The sequence below is a fragment of the Sturnus vulgaris genome, chromosome 4 (genome assembly GCF_052056855.1).
Source record: "Sturnus vulgaris isolate bStuVul1 chromosome 4, bStuVul1.hap1, whole genome shotgun sequence".
Classification (NCBI taxonomy): domain Eukaryota; kingdom Metazoa; phylum Chordata; class Aves; order Passeriformes; family Sturnidae; genus Sturnus; species Sturnus vulgaris.
Genome location: NC_142246.1, coordinates 3590277 through 3604308, shown reverse-complemented (window position 1 = coordinate 3604308; position 14032 = coordinate 3590277). Strand labels below are relative to the sequence as shown.

Here is a 14032-nt window from a genome sequence, read left to right as displayed (position 1 = left end):
TACCTCCTCCAGATACAGAATGAGTTTGTCCATCAGGCATTAGATTAATGTTTTTCTTGAGACGGTTTTCTGGTGGTTTTTTGCCCACTGCTGGCTGTATCAACATTAGTAAGCAGCAAAATATCACGGCACCAGGAGAAACTGAGGCAAAGGCAATATTTTACAAGGCTTGTGAAATCTTGAATTGAGTAAACAAGAACAGTCAAGATCAGAGTCAGAAGAATTTTAAAACAGGGTATTTGAAATCCTAACTTCTTATTTTTGAGCAGTTAAAATTTGTCCAAATAAAAGTAAATATAACAGCAATCTTATAATTAATAATATCAGAAGAAATATCACCACCTTATTATTTATGAGTTGGACATCTATAAGCTTCACTAAAAACTGATCAGAGGTTAGAACTGCCCTTAAAAAGGTAAATTAGTCTCTCAAAGCCCTGAAGAAACAAAAATCCCATTTTAGATCCAGGTTCAAAGCTGAATTTGGATTTGTATGCTGAGAAAAATTAGATATTGATTCTGGGCTTCTTTTCTCACATCCAAGAAGGAACGTTGCTACCAGTGCTGAAGATGTTACCTGATGTTAGAAAATTACAAAAGCAATGATGAAAGGCAGTAGCCAAATATATAATTTTATGAGTTCAATGGCTCATGAAAGAATGAGCACTACCTGAAGGCAGGATTTTTGTGCTAAAAGGCAAGGTCTATCAACATAAAAACTTGGCCTTTCCAAGCTATCATTTGGCATTTCTTAATTCCCAGGTAACACGTTGGATCTCAGAATGCTGTTGGCTGAAATATGTGAAATGAAAAGCCTAGGACCAGGTTATCTAAACCTCTACTTGGAAAAGTAAGAAACAGAAGACTCACAATTTTATTTATAAATAGCATGAGACAAATGAAAGAGGAAATGAAGTTAAATAAAGGGAGACATAAATTAAAGCCTCTGCAACCACAAGACTATCACACTAAACAAGCAGGAGCAGTACAAGCTTCCAGCTTAGGAAAAAATCACCCTGAGAAGGAAGAGTCAACCAGAGAGCAGCAGTAGAGAGAAATTCCTTTCAGATTTCTCAGGTGGAGCTGTTTTGGCTATAAAGCATCTTGGACTTCAAAACACAGAAGAACAAATCTGATGATATCAGAGAATTCACGAAGAACACAATAGCTGACCACTCAACACCTTACAGAATGACAGAATAGTTTGGATTGGAAGGGACATCAAAAATCATCCAGTCCACCCCCTGCCATGCCTTCCACTGTCCCAGGCTGCTCCAAGCCCATTCCAACCTAGCCTTGGACACTTCCAGGGATCCAGGGGCAGCCACAGCTTCTCTGGGCACCCTGTGCCTATTCCTCTTTGGTAGAAGAAAGCAGGAGACAAACTGCATTGAAATGCACTAAGGAACAATTCAAATGCTAAGAAGATGTATATTTAATGCATATTTTAGGCTTTCAAATATTTTCCTCACTAGTTATTTCCTCTAATGTTTGTTAACTTGCTATTTGCCAAAGCACTCCAATATTTGCAGAGTGTCTCAGAAATCTCATTAATCACCTCCTAAAAGCACTAAGCCAATTAGTATGTGTGGCACCCACCAGAAGAGAGCTCTGAACTGTGATGTTGTCACCTATTTCTGTAATAAACTGCTGTTATCATCATTACTACTAACAGGGACCCAGTGTAGATGTTTTACAACACACTGGTAAAACACCAGGCTTTAAAACTGCCATATTTTTAGGAAATTATTTCTTCAAGATCCAATTAAAAGAAAAAAAAAAAAAAAAAAAAAGAGATAGAAGTTTAGTAAGTTAATAAATGAGTTTCTCAAATTTAAAACTCTGTTTTTCTCTCCTCACTAGAACTAGCTCATATAAAGAGAAACTCGTATTTACCCAGTAAGGTTTCTCTTTAAATCTTGTTTTAACAAGCTGCATTGACATACAGGAGATTCATATGCAGCATATCAAAATAAGAATTCCTCTGTTTTGCTCTCTGTGTGTTTGATATAAAAATTAAGAAAAAAACATCCTCCTTAAGCTTTAAAGAGGATGATTCACCACAAAGATTTAATTCATTGAAAGAATACCTTTTGAAATAAAAGCAAGAATACTAACAACCAAATCTTAGTTCTACAGAGAAACAGAATTTATGCAACACACAGCTCAATATACATAGGTTACTTATATTATTCACAGCTTAGTAGCATCCTACACTCTCATCATAAATTGCAATGAAGCTTTTCTTTATGAGACCATCTCCTTTCATCTCCAACTAAGAATGTAAAAATATACTACCCTACCTAAAATATGAATTGCATCACTTCTAAAAATATACTGATATCTATATGTGTCCCTTCACTGGAGGAATTTTTAGCACTATAACCAGGCAGTATCCCAACAGCTCTTTCAAGAATTAGCAGGAAGAAGAAAGGGGCTAAAATATCTGTTTCACTTGGGTCAGGCAGCCTCACTTAGCATCATATGGTTTCTGCAGGCTGCCAGGCAACAACACTGTCTGGCAATTCTTATCTCCACTTTCTAAATTTCTGAAATTCAAGGAGCAGAACAGCAGAAAACGTGCATTAATGAGCCCAGCATTCCCACTTGGGTACCTTCCTCCCACTGGTTCCCTACTCTAACTCACAGGGTTCGATTTTTGCAGCAGAGCATTTAAACTCTTCGAGTAAAAACAAAACAACAAAGAAAAGGAAAACGGGGAAAAATGCATGAACTCGGTTCAGTTCTCATGATTTACTAGTAGTAAATCAGCGAGTATAGCCCAAAGGAATGTTAACAGGTATTCACTGCTTTCAGAAGAACTTTACATGATTTGAATATTGCTTAGCAACACCGACTCTATTTAAAGGACTGTGACAATAACATATGTATGAGTAGGTCCAGAAAATAGCAGCTTCATGACATCCATAGCAGTGCTTTATCCAGAAAGCTGGATTCTTCTGCTTTATGTCCTTGCTCTCTCAAGGAGCAGGTTCTCATTCCAGAACTCAAACAAGACTTAAAGAATCAAAGCAAGTGGAAGACTTAGATAATGTCACACAGACCACACACTCTTGGCTTCTAAATGCTTAAAACCACAGTTCTGATATCATTAAACTTATTGTTTGTCCTTTGGCAGAAGAAATCCCTACATTTCCGAGTTCTGCCCTGTGCTTATGAAACACCAGAACATCTTTTAAAATGAGTAAATCGAAGGTTTGCTTAACAGACTAAATAAATAGGAAAAATAGGAGCAGTTGGAGTTCTGTTGCTGTATCAGATAATGAAGAGGGGACTGGAGAGGTGACACGGAGATGCTCACCCCAGCCTCATCCTCCTCTCAACATCTTTCTTCATTCCCACACAGCACTGGACTATGCAAACAAGGCACCAGTTTCTCAAAACAAAGTGATGGCAGCGTGTCATGTAACATCTATTTATTAAAACCTACAGGGAATAGGGTTTTGTACAAAGTGTTGGCTTTATCAATTTAATGCAGTGGAATTGCTGCCTGTGTTTTAGAGTTAAACCACAACAGGGGATTGAAGAGTGCAGCAACAGCGACAAAAGTGATACACATATTTTACTGTGGAATACGATAGCAGACATCATGATAGGATAAAACAGGCGTAGAACGGAGATTTGGGGACATTATTCTCTCCAAGTGGTAAATCACAGGCACGATAGGGATGAGAAGAGTTTTGCAGAAGAAGCCATTTGCGGTGGCGAGCTTTATCCGCCCTGCCAAGCCCGCAATAACGCGGCAGGGCTGCCACCTGCTGGAACTCGGCAAAGCACGGCCACAAAAAAGGGCCGAGCAATCAGCCACTGCTGGATGGAGAAAAACAAGAGGGAGCGGCTGCTTACAAGGGAAATTGTGGTATTTATAGTATGAGCATGCAGATAAAATTGGATTAGATTCACGCAGCCGAGAAAAGAGCATCAATACACTCTCAAAGTCCTTCAGACCAAATCACATTTAAGGATCCCAACTTCAGCGACTTCTCCACACTTATCAGGAAGGACTTTTTTTTTTTTCCCCCCAAAGGGTTTGAGCAGTGGTCCAAGACACACAAAAAAGACAGAAGAGCAAACAGAACGCATGCTAGCCCAGAAATATTCAACCTACTGTAATGCAACTCAGCTGTAACTATCCACCATTACCTGAGTTAAAATATCATTAAAACATCAAAAAAGACATTAACTGAAGTGAGCTTTTCGGTGTTTCTACTAAATGGAAAGAATAGTCTTCCTTTTATACAAAATGATCAAACTAACCTGCAGTTCAGGCCTAAAAAGTAGAGATTTAATGAGACACAATTTCTGAATAAACTGATATATGAATATTGCCACACAAGTAAATCACTGCCACTTGCCTTCCTTTTTTCTTTACTGCTCTGTAGCTCCTTCCTTATCGTTACCTTTTTATCTTCTTCCTACAATTCCTCTTACTTTTAATGTTTCCATGGCAATGACAGCAAAAGAAGAGATTAAATATGCTTTGTGTATTTCTTTATTTCTTTACACAGAATTTTGGAAGATGGCAAAGGGAAAGAAATAATATCACATATCCCTCAGAGAGCAATGCCAGAGTCAGGCTAATAACTCATTATGCAATCACAAGGATTTACCAATTAGCAGCTATTTGTATGCTCATCTTCATAAACATTTAAACTGAGAACAACAGCTCTAAAGACAATCTGTTCGAAAAACAGAGGGAGAGAAAGTAAGAAAGTATAACCCAATAGAGAATGAAAGTTAAAGTATTTAACTAGAACTGTTAAGGGTTATTGGATACCTTCTGGATAACATCCAAAGTGTATTCTGCATTTTTAAACTGAAGTATTTATATTAAGGCAAAAAGTTGCAGATCTACAGTTCAGAATAAATGGATCTTTGCATCTGAAATTAAAATTAAGTAGGGGAGCCCATCCAACAGCTACAATTTTTCAACTCTACTCAAAGCAGAGGGCTCTCCTTTAATAATTCACTTGTTGGAGGAGGAATTCTGCAACTAAGCTGCAATCCCCACATCTCAAGAACCTGCCAGATGCACTAAAAACATAACTGAGACCATTTATTGTAGAAATACCTTAGAATGTAACAAGGAAGAATTCATTCTATTTTTAAAGCCCTCTCCTGAAGCATCCATGGATCAGTAACAGACATTTCCAGCTCTTTCATGGTAAAAAAAGACACCCTGTATATGTTCAGTACAACCCTCCATAACACACAGAGGTGTCTGTGCCAATGTTGTATAAAGAGAGAACGCCCCACCTGGGGAACTTAAAGTGCAATGCTGCTGCTTTTTTGCCTTTTTTTTTTTTTTTTTTTTTTTTTTTTTGTGAAAAAACAATTTCCCAAATTAAGACACTGACTCTAAAATGGTTGTGTCACGGTTACATTTAACTGGATTATAAAAAAAAAAAAAAATTAGGAATTTACATGACATTACTTAACTTCTAAACACAATCCAGTTTTTAGTCTTACAATAAACACAGGCATCCAAATCACTACAGTGGTTCTTTTAAAATTTTATTTTAAAATGGTTTAGACCAAAGCTGATTGAACTCTGCCTCAGGCTTTTCTTCCAGATATCCATTTTAAAATCATTTGGTCTCTTTTATAGGCAGTTAAAGTTCCTGCAGGACTTTCCATTTCTTGCTTTAGTATTCAAAGTCTGGTAGATGCTGGTTCACTGATATTTAGAGATCTGGTCTATTTTCAGAGGAAAGAGATATTTATATTTCTCAGGGAGTTCAAGTACTGAATATATGACAAGGCAGTGCAGTATCTATGAGGATATGAACCCCAGAAATTCCACTTCCATGAGCTGGATGAAATACTTCTCTGAAGCACTGCTAACTTAGTCATGTAGATACTGTATGTAAAGAGAATCTAAATCATCCTTCAAAAATTCAGATGGGTGGGAAATTATATGAAAAATTGGTTTTTTTCTTTCCTACGCAGAATATGCATCTAAACTCGAAAGGTTCAAATATCTTTGGGGATATTTTTTCCTCTTTACCTCTAGCCCATAAAGGATCCATCACCACCTTACACAATGTGAAATGCTCCAAAGCTTTACTCTTGCAAATCATATTGACCAATAGGTTTGGGTGTGAGTTTTTGGAGATTTCAAGATTCCCAAAAAATTAATGTCATTAATATTTGGGTCTCCACAGACAATGGAGGCCCTGATTAACCCTTAAATTATACTTTGAACCACAGGGAGTTTATACAAATGACCACCAAAATGAAAGTTTTCCTATACTGACGTTCTGATGAGATGTTTAAAGCAGCTCTTTATAAGAAAGCAATAAATGTTGGAAAAGTGGACATTAGTTGTGACTGATTTCCATTCCCTGTCTGCAAGTGCTTACACAATTAACCTTTTGACATGAAGATCTCCTACTAATAAGAAAGCTGGAATGTGTGTGCCAAGGAGTTTATAAGTTAATATGATGTATTACTTGACTGTCTCCAGAAAAAAGCACACTGGCCTGTTATTGCATATCTTACCACCTATTTCATGTTGAAAACAGAGTTCTTATAATTTAAGTAATCTACCTTGATAGAATTTTTTGTGATTAATTCATGTTTTCCCCCATTAAATCCTCGGCCAAGTGACAATACATACCTTTATATGGAAAAAAAAATGACCTAAGCATATGCTGACATCTATTTCAGAACATAATACATGATTTCATGTACTGTTCTTCATCACTAAAGTAATATCATCCTTCCTTCTCATGTCTGGTGGGATTTTTCTTCACTTTTATTGTCTGTGAAGGTTACTGCCATTAACAGAGCCAGCTTAATTTTGAAACTTTTCATGCCTCCTTGCCCTCTGATGTGAGTTTTCTGCAGAAGGAACCACACCCTTCTCTCACTATTTGGAAATCTTCACAGTTATAAGGTACAATAAGGAGTTTGGATGGAAGCCTGTAAACTATTTTCCTCCAGAAACATATGACTAAATGAATAAATTTCCACTAAACAAAACTGCTTTCTTCTGGAAGCTGTTCATTCCCAAAATAAAGAATAACCCTTCAGAAGATGTATTTCTTCAAAATAAGAAGAAATCTTGCTCTTCCTCTCCTCTCCTCTCCTCTCCTCTCCTCTCCTCTCCTCTCCTCTCCTCTCCTCTCCTCTCCTCTCCTCTCCTCTCCTCTCCTCTCCTCTCCTCTCCTCTCCTCTCCTCTCCTCTCCTCTCCTCTCCTCTCCTCTCCTCTCCTCTCCCTTCCCTCCCTTCTCTTTTTTTACTTTCTTGCCAGTATGTACAGGCATTGTTTCCACTGTTTATTAATTTAACTTCTCTAAGTCTGTTTAGTGGCAAAAATCTCCTTTTTTCACCCAAGAGCCCGTGTTATACAGATCCTCTCACCCGGTATTTATGATACTCCTCTCCATTCCCTTGCTGCTCAGTCTTTCACTTACACAAGTCCATCCTTTATCTGCTCATTTACTTAAAACTCTTATTTTCCACTTCAATATGATCCCATTCCTCACTTGCCAACTCATCATTGTAGCAAATTCCCGAGAGACAAAGAGCACAGAGATCTGTCAGGGCTGGGAACACACACTCCAGCAGCTGCTGGGACCATTCCCCAAAGGAGCTGCAGGACACAGAAATCCATTTTCCTGAGGAAAGGAGGAACCAGCTGCGAGTGAGAGAAGGGAAAATAGCCATGAAGAGCCAGAGCAGCAGAGCTCAGCCCAGGCCACCCAGCAGCTTTAAGGGCTGCAATTCCCACCTGACACCTCCTAATGCCATCGTGGTGGCAGCACTGATGGGGACGGATGTGTCCACCACGAGACATAATCATGATGGATCGTTTTAACCCAGGAAGGGCAGCTAAGAGAAAAAGAAACTGCTAAGAGAAAACTCTGAGAGTGGCAACTATCGATTTGGTCCTTCTCAGGGTATTGTGAAATCTGAATAAAGGTTGGATTCGACAGTACTGGAGGTCTTTTTCAACCTCAGTAAGTCTATGATTTCTCACAGAATCGTTCAAAAAGAGAAAAGATGTGCAAAAATATGGGATTTATGTCAAGATTCTTGTAAATATATTTTCCATAACTGTGTAAATTCTCATACTCTCACATTTAACCGAGGTTTAAAATTCAAAACAAAAGCAACCAAAAAAACAAAACAAAACACAAAACCAACCAACCAAAAAAAATCCAAAAAACAAACAACAAACAAACAAACAAGCAAAAACCCTAAAAATCAGGTGGGAATATGTATCAATAAATTAAACACTAAATATAGGAAAAGATTTAGAGAAGACCACATAATTCAGGAAGAAATCTATAATGAAAAACGACACACAGGTTAGACAGCTATTTTTCAAAACCATGTGAAGGCTATCAATTAGAAATTATTCTTGATGGTATTTGTAACAGCTTAATTTGCCTATTTAAAATAAATATACTCCAATTCCTTTCTCAAATGTTCTTCTCCCACTCTTAAATGATATAAGCTCATTTAACAACTCGTAGTCAAACATATTCCAAACTGCAGAGGATTATTGTGAAGCAAAAATAATTCTGCCATTCTAAAAAAAGTGGCTGGCAATTAGTGATTTCAGTTGGCCTTTTCTCCACAGTGTTTAGCAGAATGTTATATTTAAGCCATATTAAAATGTACAGATTCTAAAATCTTAAATATAGATTTCCTTGCTAATTCTCTGTCAAAGTCAAATAGATAAAAACATAAATGTGGAAACAATCTTAGACAATAGAAATGGAATGGCCATATTGGGTAAAAAAGAAATCATTGTATTAATATATCAATATGGTCTGTATCTCCATCTGATTTTCCAGAGCAGTACCCTCTTGAACACTTAGCTTAAACTCTATTTTTACCTAAGAGTAGCATGTAACCTAACAGGGTCAAGAGAAAATGAAAATGAATGCTTTTAGAGCATATTTATATCTATTAAAGTTAAGCTGTTGACTTTTTCCTCATCTGAATTTGAACTATCAGCTCCTCATGCATCTTTTTTACGCACAAGAAAAATCCCTGCTTTCTTTGTCAGAAATATTCTACCCATAATTGATGGCTTGAAGAAAACATGGAGAATCTAAACTATTACTGAGATTCTTTAAATTATATTTTCGACTGATTTTCTCCATCAATTTCATCATTTATTTGTCTGAAACTAGAGCAATAAAGTTGAATTGTTTTGCTTTTTAATCAAACTGAAATGGATCATCAGATTCCGATTTTGTTATTCAATATTAATAAGATATCAGTGTATCACAGAATGCCGTATTTTTTTCACTAGTTTTTATCAAAATAAAGGTGAGCTGGGCCATAGCTTTAGACATGTCCAGCACAAATTGTCTTCAAAGATTTTCCCTTTGGCAAGAGGAATCAGTGAAAGCACAAAACCTCAGAGGAATTTCATGATCACCTTTCTGTGTGTTTCCAGGAGAAGAAAGCTTATATGGATAAAAAAGGCAAAAAGAAACCACAGTGACCCAGCAATGACCCACAACCAGATTTCTTGGGGCCGTGCAGAGGCAGTAAAAGTGAGGTACACATTCTGGCCAACCTCTTCTTGCCCTTGCTACACACAAAAAAGGGATCTAAACAGAATTATAGAATCATTTAGGTTGGAAAAAAACTTCAGGGTCATTGAGTTAACCCAGCACAGCCAAGGCCACCCCCTAATCCATGTCCCCAAGTGCCACATCTACACATAAAAACTTCCCATGGTGAAGTTCCTTCAGATTCTACAACCTCTACAGCCAGTGTGGAATAACTAAGCAAAGACTGGATGCAATTGAAGACTCACACTGTATTTTAATTTCTAGACAAGTAGAAAAGGACAAGAAATATGTAGGTATCTTGCACCATTTTTTGCAGTATTATATTTTAAGATCTATATTATTTTTCAGCTCTGTCTCTGCAGGTTGCTGAAGCCAGTGCTCTTCCTTACCCCTCCTGCATCTCCTGCACCAATGGTTGGGCCTCCCATTCCCTTCCCCCTTTATTGCCCCTCCCACCACTATGTCAAACTGTAATAAATATTAAAATAGAGAAAAATACAGAGCAGAGAGAGAGTCTGTTTCATTCAGCAGTGAAGCACAGATTGCCTTGTGGAAAGGGTCATTTCCCTGGCACACCAAAAACCAGGATTGCAATGCAATCTCTGGCAAACACTTAGAAAGAAACGTTTTGATAAAGTTGCTGTTTTCTCCCTTGACTTTGCCAAAACTGAACAACTGCAACAGCTACAGGGTCTCTCACTGACTATATGGCAAACACAGAAAATTAGAAACACTCCAATTGTAAAGAGTGGAATAATAATATTAAAAATTAATGCAATTAACCAGCTACTCCTGATTATCCAGCACAGGCATAATCATTTGCCTTCTGTACGTGCTGAGTTTAAAGGTTGGAATAATGCTCTTTTTGGTGAAAATTTCATCAAGCAAAGACAATCTTTATTCTATAAATAAGAAGACAGGCTAAATACACTAAGAAATTCATGCAGGAGGCAAGCCTGCAAGTCAGTGTGGTGAAAGCATTTGCAAAATAATGATAATATTTACTGTCTTTCCAAGTTTTTATGCTATGCATAAAACTTTCCAACTATTATAAAGAATAACTCAAAGACAGATGACAGAACAAAGTTACTGATATGTCTGTGTTTCCTTTTGAGAATGTGTTTGTGCTATATATATTAATAAATATGAGTGAGATTAAATCAAAATAACATACATGGGCAATTGAGCATTAATTTTTTGAATCACTGGAGATTGCTACCATAGTTATTTATGGAAGCACTAAACAAATCTGTAATTATATTAAAATATAGGTGATGCCTACATTTAAGCAGAGGAGGTGTAATGAAGATTAAACAGAAAATACACCTATATTATTCTTAGAATGAACAGATAAAGAGAAAAATTACCATTTCCCATTGAGCAGGGAAAAATGCTTTTCAGTTCACTAAGAAGAATGAAGTGAAAAATGGGGTTTGCACACATTAGAAATTCTTCACAGCTTTAAAGATGTTGGCAGAAGGTGCATTTTGGATCACATTTTGTGATGTTCAAGCCTAAAATAATAGGTATGAAATTCACTCCGTGTTTTTAACAAAGATTATAACTCATCCTCTCATGCAGGAAATGAAGAGAGAAATATTTATGTGTATGTTTGTTTCTACTTATTTACACAGTATTTCGGACAAACTTAGTTCAGAAACAACTAACAAATATATCTAAAGAAATGAATATTATTTTTGGCCCATCCTGTCCTGCAGAAGATGGAAAAACAATTTATTTTCAGCTACCTTGGCACTGTGGTTGCAATCCACTCAGCTGTCCTTGGAAGAGCTGAGGCTGACACTTCCCAAAGCAGGGCAGACCCCTCATTTCTCCCCATGCCCGGGCTCTCAGGGGAACATGGGGGGTCTAACAGATACAGTCTGCTCTGATTTGAGAACTGACCTTTCTCTAATAAGAGAACCTCAGTTGATGTTTAAAAAAAGTTCTCCAGGTGCAGAAAACTTCAGGGAGACATTACCAGCAAAAAGGACCTAATTAAACTGAATTGATTTCCTCCCAAATGTTTCTCACTACTTATGGTTTAGGAACCTCATTGCACAGGAGACCAGAAAGAAAGGAAGGAAAACCCAAAAAAACTGTACATTTGAATGGCAATTATTTTCAATTCCCCAGCTGGTTCTGGCAGTTATTTTAAAATGCCAGAGAATTCACTGCACTTTGATGAAGGCACTTGTTATTTCTTAGTTGTGAACGAGACAATTCCAGGGCACAAAGTTCAAAAGACAGCATTCACAGAAGGCAATAATTAGACTCAACCACACTAAGATGCTGTTGCAACTGAACAGCTCTGTCTGGAAGTTGTAGGGTCAGAAATTTAATGTTGCACCATTTGGTGTAATGGCTCTGGTAACTGCTTGCTTATTTTCACACCTACAGTGGAAAGTAATTAAAGTCAAATCCTTTTAGCTGTAATTAGATGGCAGGACTCATTTAAACTGATTTCAAGAAAAAGAAGAAAAGTAGAAGATCAGAAAAATTAAGGAAACGTTAGATTTTATAATTAGCAGGTCAGTTCCTTTTCTAGTCTGAATTTATTCAGAAAAGAAAATTACTTAGTGAATGCCTGAGAATTACATACCTTTAGATTTTATTTTTCCTTCAAAATATAAAAAAATACTAAAGAAGGAAATAAATGTTATTTGTGTATTTTTAATAGTGCTTTTATATTCTACTCTTAGGAACAAATGGCATTAAAATAAAAGTATAAAAACGAACATCTTCTTATTTGGTACCACTTAGTGTTTGGTTCAGCCTGGAGAACAGAAGGCTTTGGGGTGACCAAATTGGTGCCTTTGAGTACCTGAGGGGAGCCTGCAAGAAAGGTGGAGAGAGATCATTTACAAGGGATGGAGGGACAGGACACAGGTAATGGCTTTCCACTGCCAGAGGGCAGGGATAGGTGGGATATTGGGAAGGAATTGTTCCCTGGGAGGGTGCTGAGCCCTGGCACAGGGTGCCCAGAGAAGCTGTGGCTGCCCCTGGATCCCTGGAAGTGTCCAAGGCCAGGCTGGACAGGGCTTGGAGCGACCTGGGACAGTGGAAGGTGTCCCTGCCATGGCAGGGGGAGAAATGGGATGATCTTTGAGGTTCCTTCCAACCCAAACCAGTCTGTGATTCCATGATTCCATCCTTCCCCTTAGATTAATGGCAAACCCTGCAGCACAGCCAGGCTGTGAGCCACAGACTCTTTTCTGCATTTGCAGGAATTTTCCTTTAACTATTGAATTTAATTTCACAACCTTGCTGGACCTCTGAAGGGGCGAAAGCTTGCTCTGAGATTAGAAAGGGAATCAGCATGATTTGACAAGCCATTTGATGTATGTGCCTGTAATAACTCTGGCATTGCAACCTTCAGGGGGACACAAAGCTGACAGCCAGAGAAAGGACACAAAGAACAGAGTTCTGTGACTACAAGCCAGTCTTTAATAAAAGGCACCAGGGATTTTTATGAGGGGAAAAAATAGATACATTTCTAAGCTTTTTTTTAAACCCTTCTCATCTGAAAAACAAAGATCTTCTGATTGTGAGATATACCTAGTGATCAACATAAAAACTTGTAATAGTTAGAGCATAAAGTAGTCAAAAAGTCCTGTGCATGAAGATAATTGGAGTATCTGATGCACAAATCAATAGTATTTATCTGTTTGAGGTGTTTTGACTTCAAAATCATGTAAAACTGGAGAACCAGTCTTAGAGAACTAAGACTTTGGAGTCCTTGGAGAAAGAGTCTTAGATTTGTTTTATCCTGGCAATGACACTTCAAAAACTTTCAAGTCTGTTCCTTATTTTTCCTTTTCATCCTTAATTTAAGTCATGAGTCTTATGGCATCTTTGAGATTCTTAGCTTGACCATCTCAAGTGATTTCATTTTTTTTTGCCCTCAGAAATCCTCTCAGAAGGGCTTCAGCCTGGCTCACTGTGCAAACACTGAAGATGGCAGAGCAGAAATGTAGAAATCCCTCTAAAACTCCACATATCCCACTGTCTAACACTCAAGTATTTTATCCTGCACGTAATCCTGGAACAATTGGGAAAACTAATTAAGCAGTGAAGCATATAAAGAAAAGTGAGCAACACAGCCCAATACAACCATTACAAAATCAGAATATTTATGGATGTAATTTATTTACACATTTTCTACTCCATTAATTTGAAATGAAAATGTATTTATCAAGTCACTGTAAATCTTCCTCCTTAAATATGCAAATATATCTTCTGGAATCTCCCAATATTGACTCACACAAGCTGTACATAAACACTGAATCTCCAAAATACCATAAAACTGCTAGAGAACAAGGTTTTCCTCAATGCACTATAGAAATGAAAATTTATCAATTACATATTCTCAATTATTTTCCATCTATTGAAACTTAAAATTCTATATATAAGCTTGGCTGAAGACAGGTGTTAATGCTAGAGGGAAATCCCTGAGTTACCAGAAGAAACAT

At 37.4% G+C, this 14032-nt stretch overlaps 1 protein-coding gene across 4 annotated transcripts in view; it reads right to left on the bottom strand.

The window, feature by feature from the left end:
* Window positions 1-14032, bottom strand: part of CTNNA2 (catenin alpha 2) — a 463208-nt gene that overhangs the window by 284645 nt on the left and 164531 nt on the right. The window contains exon 1 of one of the 4 annotated variants that reach the window (XM_088162979.1): window positions 4376-4492. The exons of 2 other annotated variants lie outside the window; for them this stretch is intronic. The gene's annotated coding sequence lies outside the window, so the exon portion shown is untranslated. Of the gene's footprint in view, window positions 1-4375; window positions 4493-14032 lie in introns of those variants that run through there. One more of the 4 variants, XM_088162973.1, reaches the window with a different exon arrangement.